The 9,754-nt window shown below is 40.7% G+C and overlaps 1 long non-coding RNA gene across 1 annotated transcript in view; it reads left to right on the top strand.

Moving 5' to 3' along the window:
• Nucleotides 1–9,754, top strand: part of LOC308584795 — a 107,106-nt gene that overhangs the window by 704 nt on the left and 96,648 nt on the right. Inside the window, exon 2 of the long non-coding RNA XR_014007009.1 lies at nt 17–115. This is a non-coding gene — a long non-coding RNA (uncharacterized lncRNA). The remainder of the gene's footprint in view (nt 1–16; nt 116–9,754) is intronic.

The following is a 9,754-nucleotide window of genomic DNA, read 5'->3' as shown; positions in this document are numbered from 1 at the left end:
TTGCTTAAAATCCTAGGTGTGCAGAAGTCCGTGCCCCAAAATGACTTCAGCAAGGCCCAGAATTCACTCATCCCAAGAGACTCCATCTGACAAGGTTTGCTCTGCATGGCAGAGGGTGAGTCACAGACTACGGTTCTTTTGTGCCATATTCCTGCCTGTGCAGGGGGTATTCCTTAGGTATTGTATACATTTAAGATGGCTGGCTACCAGCGACTTTTCTCATTTGGAGCAACAAGTAGCTGTAGGAGCAGAAATGTTTGAGGTGATGCCTATGGCCAGTTAGTGGCAGGGACAAGGCAGATCATTAAACCTAAGCTGCTTTCTCCTCCTCCTCCTTTGTATATGTCTCAAGGAGATGTACAAAATATAATAAAATATAATAAAAGAAAAAACAGTACAGAAAATGAATGATTTTTTATATTAAAAATATATATACAAACCAGACACTCGGGGCAGAGACCTATGTGTTCAGTGGGAACAAAAACTTATTCAATTGTTTCCCGGAAGTGCAGGCAGTGGGTGCCTGTTGTTTCTCAATTTTTTCAGCCAGCCACAGCTTGCTGCAAAAGAGGGAACTCCACAAAAATTCAAAATGGCGTACCTGTATCTGTGTGATGTTTTGGCGCTTAAGCTGACCTCACAAGCAATTAGACTTCCTAATGAAGCATAATATTTTTGGCAAGAAAACAGCCTTCCACTGAGTCAGACCTTCTGATCTATCTAGCTCAGTATTGTCTACACTGACTGGCAGTCACTTTCTGGGATTTTATACTGGAGGGAGATGCCAGGGATTGAAGGCAGATCCTATACTGCTGAGCTATGGCTCTTCTTATAACTTGTTTTAATTTCTCTCCCCCCCTCACCCTTTTAAGGCATGTTGCCTTGAAATACATCTTTATTAATATAAGGGACACCAGCAAGTAATGATCGAATCCTTAAATCACTGATTGTGCCAAATGAAGTTGCTGAAGTTTGTAATTCCTCAATTCAGTATGGAAATTTGTTCAGCTTGTCATGCTCAGCAGTGTTACAAATTGACTTCCATTTGGAATCATTTTCTGGCTCAGAATGTTGATGCAGTTCTGCACATGCACACAGTTCTGTTTGCAGCGACAGCCTAAACAGTATGGGAGCTCTGACCTAACGTAAAAGTTAGGTTTCCTGAAATTTTGCAGCCCTGAGCTGGATTGGAGGACCGTATTACTAATTTCTGTAAACAAGGAGATGAGGTCATTTTAAGTATTTTTGCGTGTTGTGTACTTAAATGTCTTGTTTAGTTTGACCTTTACTTTTCTGACAACACCTGTATACTTTCATGTTCTGCATGAAGTCGTTTCTGGCACTCGATACTTTGTGAAACCTAAGCAAGGTAGGAGGAACCTTGCTAGAGTGTGATTTTTCATTTTTAGCACTTTCCATTGCTTCATTGTGCATGTTTCTCATGCTTAATATTCTCAGTCTTTCCTCAACTAAATTCTTAGTTGTTTCCTGCCTTTCCTTGCTAGGTTTCCCTGATTTGGACTAATTTACAAATGCATGCGTATCTTTTGAAATCTCACCACTTACAACTCAGTCTTATGGATGTCTACAGCTTATTCCTATGCACATTTGCTCAGAATTTGTAAGCCCATTGAGATGCGTGGGGCTTACTTCAGGGAAAGTGTCTAGAGGACTACAGCCTCCATGACTCTTCCTTTCAGCTGAATGTAGAAGGTACCTCCATTAGAAAGCTCTATGTTTAAGGTAGTCTTCACTGTTAAGATAGCTTTGCCTGTAGTGTGTGATATGTGGTGGCACTCACTGAATGATGAATATGAATGTGTGAACTTGCTCTTAGCTAAAAGGAGATCTTAGAATCAATGATCTGTGGGCAAAGTTGCTGCCATAAAGAAAAGCAAATGTAATGTAAGTATAGTCTAAAATTATAAAAAGTAGTGGACTTCCGGAGGCGGCGCGAAAAAAGTAATGGCGGTCCTCTTTGCGCTGCGAAGAGGGGCTCCGCAGAAAAGGGTCGTTCGCTGCGGCAAAGCGACGACCCATTAAGATAAACCACGAGCAGAACGAGCTTGTGGCCGTGGGATCCGGCGGGCACCTAGAGCGACCCCCAAAACGAAGAAGGGTCCCCGTAAGGGGGTCCGGAAGCGCGGAGGGGAAGCGGTGCTGTGGATTCATCGCTCTTTCTGCGGGAGTGAAGCCGCGCGGCTGTTGCTGATGAGCGCCGACCTTTCTTCCTTAAGAATTGGATTCTAAATCATCTACTCGTGAGTAGGAAGAGTATTAATTTCGGGACTACAAAGTAAAAATTTGGCTGAAAGCGGGAGACGAGAAAAAGGAAGTCCGTCTCCCGGTAGTGCTTAGAGATCAAAGGCAAAGGAACTGACAAGCTGGAAGCAATAAAAAGGGATTTAAAGACGGGAAGCTTCATGCATCTGGTGGAGTTGGTAACTGAAGGGAAAGGCAAGCTTTTATTTTTCTATCTGCTACTGTTTTGATTTTACTTGAGGATCCTCTCCCTTACTGGACTTTTAAAACTTTAAAAACCCCAGTCCCGGGCTTGCAGGGGGTAAAAAGCTTCTTTGCGGATACATATACAAAGTTGAAACGGATACATAGAGGCATCATTGGTGGATACAATTAAATAACTGTATCTTGCATCTTCAGATAAACTATTGGGACAATATTGAAAGGGCTTTGCCAGTGGAAAAAAGTTTTCTTTGAGGACTATTGTTAATTTACTTAACTGCAGGAACTTTAATGGCGACTGAATCTTCTTCCTTCTTTCCTGAACTGTAACAACACTCCCTCTAGTGGAGTTTGGGATTTACAAATTCCTGAGAACCAACTTTGTTTTGACTCTCTGTGGCTTGGTTATCTACTTTGAGGCCTGTCTTTCTCATGGAACATTTGACAGTTTGACCTTGAATCCAAAGGCAGGTGTGGAATGAGTGGTCCACCGAAAACAAGAGCTGCGTCGAAAGCAGGAAAAGGCCAATTAGTACAAACAACTCTGATTTCCCAGGCTCGCAGATCTTCAGTCCCTGCTGTTTTACAGGGAGCTGTACCTTCAACAACAGCTCCATCTAAGGAAGCTGAACAGCCAACAACTGAGGATATGGCAGCAGGGGGATCTGGAACTCTTTTAGAGGAAATGCTACAACAATTTGCAATTTTGAACAAAAAGGTTGATGATCAAACTGCTAAAATTGACCTAGCTACATCCTCAATTACTAAACTTTCTGAACAGGTGGCTAAGCACTCACAAGATATTGGGAGTTTAAAGGACGCTACATCTGAAAACCGGAAATTGGCCGAGGCTGCGAATGAAAAAGCAGGCCAAGCAATTCAGAAAGCGGATGAATTGAAAGGAGAAGTAAGGCCGCTTTACAAACACGTCAGCGACCAGCAGGCCTACCTGTCTATGGTGGAACTGAGAAACAGGGAAAATAATTTGAGATTACGCTCTATCCCAGAGATTGAGAAAGAGGATTTGACTGGCTTTTTGACAGCAGAATTTTCTAAATTCTGGGGTATAGAAGAAGATTCAGATTTTAAAATAACAACTGCATTCAGACTGGGAAGAGTTGCCAGGAAGGACAGGCCTAGAGACTGTTTGATCATCTTAAGGACCAAGCAAGAGAGAGACAAACTACTTGACCTACATTTTAATAAAGCACTTGAGATCCAGGACAGAAGAGCTCAAATTTACAAGGATATCCCTAAACAACTACTGGATCTCAGATCAAACTACACTGACCTAGCTGGGCTTTTGAGAAGCAACGGAATACCCTACAGGTGGGAGTTTCCACAAGGCCTATCATTCAACTACACAGGAAAGAAAATTAAAATCAAAACGAAAGAGGATAGCCAGAAGTTTCTGCACGACCACGGAGAAGACCTGCAGAAGGGAATAGCAGGTCCTTGGCCTCCACCTGAGTCTGGGAAAGTGCCAGCACCCTCGGATTTAGACAAGAAAGAAGACACCCCATAAAGAGCAACAACAGATTAATACAGGATGTCTCTACAGCTGTATAGTTGGAACATTAATGGCGCGAATTCCCCGGAAAAACGCAAAAGGATTTTTCATATTTTGAAGAAGGAACACTTGGATATAATCTGTCTGCAAGAAACCCACGTGACCAGGCTTCACAGGAAAGTGTTAATAAACAAAAGACTAGGCCAAGAATTTATCTCATCAGACAGAGTTAAAAAGAGAGGAGTGGTGATCTATGCAAAAGAGAATTTATCACCAAAATTTTTGTTTAAAGATGAACAAGGAAGAATCCTGGCAATTGAAATACAAATCCAAGGAGAAAAAGTCTTGATATTAGGAATTTACGCACCAAATGAGGGGAAATCAGAATTCTACAAGAAGCTTCATGAGACATTACTGGATTATCTGGACTATTCTAACATCATTATGATGGGAGACATGAATGGGGTGGTCTCTACCTATATGGATAAGTCACAGAACCAGAACCTGACCAAAGATGGAAGACTACCAAAGACTTTTTTCGAACTAACTGACAATATGGATTTGATTGATCTATGGAGGACGAGAAACCCCCTAGGTAAAGAAGGAACTTTCTTTTCTGAGGCCCATCTGTCATGGACAAGAATCGACCAAATTTGGACAACTAGAGGTCTGGCACCTAAGACCACAAGAGTAGAAATCTGCCCAAAGACATGCTCCGACCATAACGCTATGAAAATAGAAATGAGATTTTCTACTGCCGATTCCTTCAGATGGAAAATGAATGACAACCTGCTAAGAGATCAAGAGATTGTAAAGAAGGCCCAAAAAACCTTAAAGGACTACTTTGAAATTAACCTCAACACCTCGGTGGAAAAAAGAATAATCTGGGACGCAAGCAAAGCTGTTATGAGAGGGTTTCTGATACAACAAAATACGATCAAGAAAAAACTTTGGAATGGGAAAAAGGATAAGATATTAGAGAAGATAACAGCCGGAGAGAAAAAATTAAGACTGAATCCAAAATCAAAAGAGACTTTAAGAGAAATTAAATTTCACCAGTCACAATATATGAAATTGATCAACCAAGAAGTGGAATGGAAAATTAAACAAATGAACCAAAGATCTTTTGAATCTGCGAATAAATGTGGGAAGCTGTTAGCTTGGCAGTTGAAAAAGAGACAAAAATTAAACTATGTTACCAATCTAGAAGTGGAGGGAAAAAATATTCAGAAACCAGGAGAAATTAGAAAGTGCTTCCAGAAATATTTCAAAAAATTGTACACCCAAGGGCCTGAGGAAGTGACTGAGATAGAACAATTTCTGAAAGATAACGGCCTACCAGAATTATCTCAAGAGAAGAGATCAATCTTGAATTGTAAAATAACACAACAGGAAATTGAGGTTGCCATACAGAATATGCAGTTAGGCAAATCCCCAGGCCCTGATGGACTTACCTCCAAGTACTACAGGATGTTAAAGGACTACTTGACACAACCATTAGTGGAGGTTTGCAACCAGATTATGGGGGGAGGGAGGGCACCAGATACGTGGAAAGAAGCATTCATCACTCTGATACCTAAAGTGGAAACTGAAAAGACTCAACTCAAGAACTACCGTCCCATCTCACTCCTGAACGTGGATTACAAAATATTTGCAGACATTTTGGCAAATAGATTTAAAAAGGTTTTAAATGAAGTAATTCATAAGGACCAAGCAGGCTTTCTCCCTGGTAGACATTTGTTTGATAACACCAGGAACATTATTGATATTCTGGAACTTTTACAAACAAACATCAACACTAAAGCAGTGTTAATTTTTATTGATGCGGAGAAAGCCTTTGACAATATTTCTTGGAAATTTATGAAGAAAAACTTGGAAGGGATGGGAGTGGGAAGGGGGTTTGAGAACGGAATAGAAGCAATCTATTCCGAACAAAAAGCTAAGTTGATAGTGAACAATGTGGTGACAGAAGAACTTCAGATTGAAAAAGGAACACGTCAGGGGTGCCCCCTGTCCCCTTTATTGTTTATTTCAGTCCTGGAGGTTTTGCTGAACATGATAAGGAAGGATCGGCAGGTACAAGGAATACGGGTCGGAGTGAAACAATATAAACTGAAAGCATTTGCAGATGACTTGGTTTTAACACTACAGGAGCCAGAATCTAGTACAAAAAGAGTTCTAGAACTGATACAGAAATTTGGTCGGGTGGCGGGTTTCAAGTTGAACAAACAAAAAACTAAGGTGTTAGGGAAAAATTTGACAGCTACTGAAACAGAAGAGTTTCAGAAGGAAACAGAACTAAACATTGTTAAAAAAGTGAAATACCTGGGGGTCAATCTCTCTTCCAAGAACCTGAACCTATTTAAAGATAATTACGAGAAATGTTGGTTAGAAGTTTAAAAAGATTTAGAAATTTGGTCAAGACTGAAGTTATCCTTGTTAGGCCGAATTGCAGCTATAAAAATGAACGTTTTGCCAAAGATGTTGTTTTTGTTTCAGGCCTTACAGATTGTGGACAGAGTGGAATGTTTTGGAAAGTGGCAGAAGGATATCTCTAAATTTGTCTGGCAGGGCAAAAAGCCCCGAATAAAGTTTAAAATACTAACTGATGCAAAGGAGAGAGGGGGATTTGCCCTGCCGGACTTAAGGATATATTACGAAGCTGCAGCCTTCTGCTGGATGAGAGATTGGATTTTGTTGGAAAACACTGATGTCCTGGATCTGGAAGGCTTTAATAACTCGTTAGGTTGGCATGCGTATTTGTGGTATGACAAGGCAAAAACACATGGAATGTTTAAAAACCATATTGTCAGGAGAGCAATATTTATGGTCTGGAAAAAATACAAAGACTTATTAGAAAGCAAAACTCCGAGGTGGGTATCACCAATTGAGGCCAAGGCTCGGAAAAAACCCAATATGGAGGCCGGATGGCCGAAATATTGGGAAATAATAGAGAACATTGGAGACAACTGGAGGCTGCAGAGCTTTGAAAGGTTAAAGGGTAAGGTGCAAGATTGGTTTCACTACGCCCAAATTAATGAGGTTTTTAAGCTAGATAAAAAAACAGGATTCCAGGTGGAAAAATCGAAACTTGAGACAGAATTGTTAGAACCAAAGACCAAGCTATTATCGAGAATGTATAACTTGCTGCTTAAATGGAACACTCAGGACGAGACAGTTAAATCAGCCATGATAAAATGGGCTCAGGACATTGGTTATAACATCATGTCTGAGGACTGGGAAAGGTTATGGACCACCGGTATGAAGTTTACGGCATGTAATGCCTTGAAAGAAAACATTATGAAAATGGTATACAGGTGGTACATGACCCCAGTCAAGCTTGCTAAGATTTACCATTTGTCCGATAATAAATGCTGGAAATGTAAGGAGGCTGAAGGGACATTCTTTCACCTCTGGTGGACCTGCCCAAGAGTGAAGGCCTTCTGGGAAATGATATATAACGAGTTAAAAAAGGTGTTTAAATACACTTTCCCTAAGAAACCGGAGGCATTCCTCCTGGGCATTGTCGGCCAGAAGGTGTTAAAGAAGGATAGAACTCTTTTCATGTACGCTACTACTGCAGCAAGGATTCTTATCGCTAAGCATTGGAAGACTCAAGATTTGCCCACACTGGAGGACTGGCAGACGCAACTGATGAACTACATGGAACTAGCCGAGATGACTGCAAGGATCCGAGATCTGGGAGAAGAAGCTATGGAGGAGGATTGGAAAAAATTTAAGGACTATTTGCAAAAGTATTATAAGTTATATGAATCTTAAGACGCCGTATGATTTGGAATGTTAGCCCCAGCAACAAAAGTGGTTTATATAAGAAATTGGATAATTTTTATGAAAGAATTAAGGTTTAAATGGGTAAAAATGACAATATGTTATATTTTAAGAGTAAATGGAAAACAAGAGATTTAAACTTAAACTACAATTGAAAGTAAAAAAGAAACACATGAAACAAGGTTATAATTTGCTGATAATTTTATTGTTAAGAATGCATTATGCGGGAGATGTGGGGAAGTCCGATAGAATTCTGAAATAAGTTGATGAAGTGGTTGAGATTCTCTGTTTTTCTTCTTTCTTTTTGCTGTCTATGTTCTTTCTTTTCTATCTGTAATTTGGAAAAAACGCAATAAAAATTATTATATAAAAAAAAATAAAATTATAAAAAGTAGTCAAAGTATTATAGTTTCCTTAAATAAATCTGTGCCAGTTTACCCTGCAATTATGAGGCACAAGGAATAGCATGTGGCTAGCAAGGGTGGGGTGGTGGGGTGGGAATCTTGGTTTCTCTCAGTTTCTCAGTTTCCCAGTCTTAAATTCAGTTCTCCACATTTCCACATCAGTTTGTGATTTATTTTTTTAAGTCCTCATGAAAATTAATCAGCATTTCAGTGCAAATTATTTCTAATATACACAGTTTTCTGTGGAATTTTGGATAAGACATGCATGTTTGCAAACCATTTTCCCAAATACAAATCTTATTTTATACCATAATAAGATACACAATTATTTTTGCAAATGTTTTCATTTATTTACACACTTTCCCCTAGTATATACTTTTGGGTACACATTTACTTGCCTGTAGAATTACATTGCAAAATTTGGAGAAGTGCAGATTTCAAAGTGTGGCTGTGTTTCAGTTTGTTCATTGTGTGAATTAGATAGGCTCATTTTAAAATGTGAACTAAGTCAAATTTCTCCACCACCTCTACTTGTGGCACACCATGCTCATAACTAAAAAGAATTACTTTTAGAGTGTCTAAAAATTAGAGCCGCCCAACCTCAGGGGAGCCTGGCCCCTTGAGCTTCTGCATAAGTCATTGGACTGGCATGCTTCCTTAGAGAGCAGGTGATTCTGCTGCAACACGAATGACTGAACGATCCAATCACACTCAAAGCACAGATGCAGGAAAATGTCTCACCCCCAGCAGAGGTCAACTGATGGCAAGGCCAAAGCAGCAAATCATACAATGATGCAGTGGTAAGACCTCTGTCAATGACCTCAGTGGGCTCAAAGAAGCCTTTAATTAGCTGGTTTCATGTGATGTAGAGGGAGGTGAGGGGCGGATAAGGCTCCTCATCAGCCTGAGAAAGTAGCCCATCTAAGACAAGGAAAACACTGACCCTAAACCTCTGCAGTCTTGCATGGTATCTTCCGGAGAAGAAAAGGCTAAAGAGTAAGCCCTACACAAATCCAGTGTGGAGACCCTCCGATGGTTAGCTGGTGCCTTGTACTCTGCCTTTCAGGAGCTGCTGGAGCCAAGCTGGTGCCAAATGTATTTGTCTGCTTTCCTTTGGAGCACCTCAGTGAGGCCGAGAGGAAAATATTTTTTACTGGGGAACCTGGGATCTCCATACACACTGCCTAGGCCTGTGCCCTGAGGGGGGAACTTTGGTGCTGATAACAGGGCAGTTTGACTTCGTCCCTGGAGACACACTCCATTGTCTTTTGAGTCAGACAAATGCCAACAACTGGCACTTTTCTCCTGGCATGGAGCTTGGAATGACTGAAACGAAGCCCTGACTTTTCAGTGTGTCTTCCCCCACCCTTTTTGTGCAAGGGGTCATTGAGTAGACTGAGAGTGGATAGGCAGAGGAAAGTCAGGGATATATGCCCCATGTCTACTTCCCTTTATTCAATTCTGTATTGCTCACTTCTTCAATTGGATACAGATGTCAAGAAATATTTCTGAAGTGAAAACATATGCTGCTGGAGTGGGATGGGGGCACATTTGCTAGTTAATTACTGTCAGCTCTGGAAATCTGGAG

This window comes from Podarcis bocagei, assembly GCF_964188305.1.
Source record: "Podarcis bocagei genome assembly, chromosome: 4".
In the NCBI taxonomy this organism is placed as follows: Eukaryota; Metazoa; Chordata; class Lepidosauria; order Squamata; family Lacertidae; genus Podarcis; species Podarcis bocagei.
This window is presented reverse-complemented; position numbering and strand designations above follow the sequence as displayed.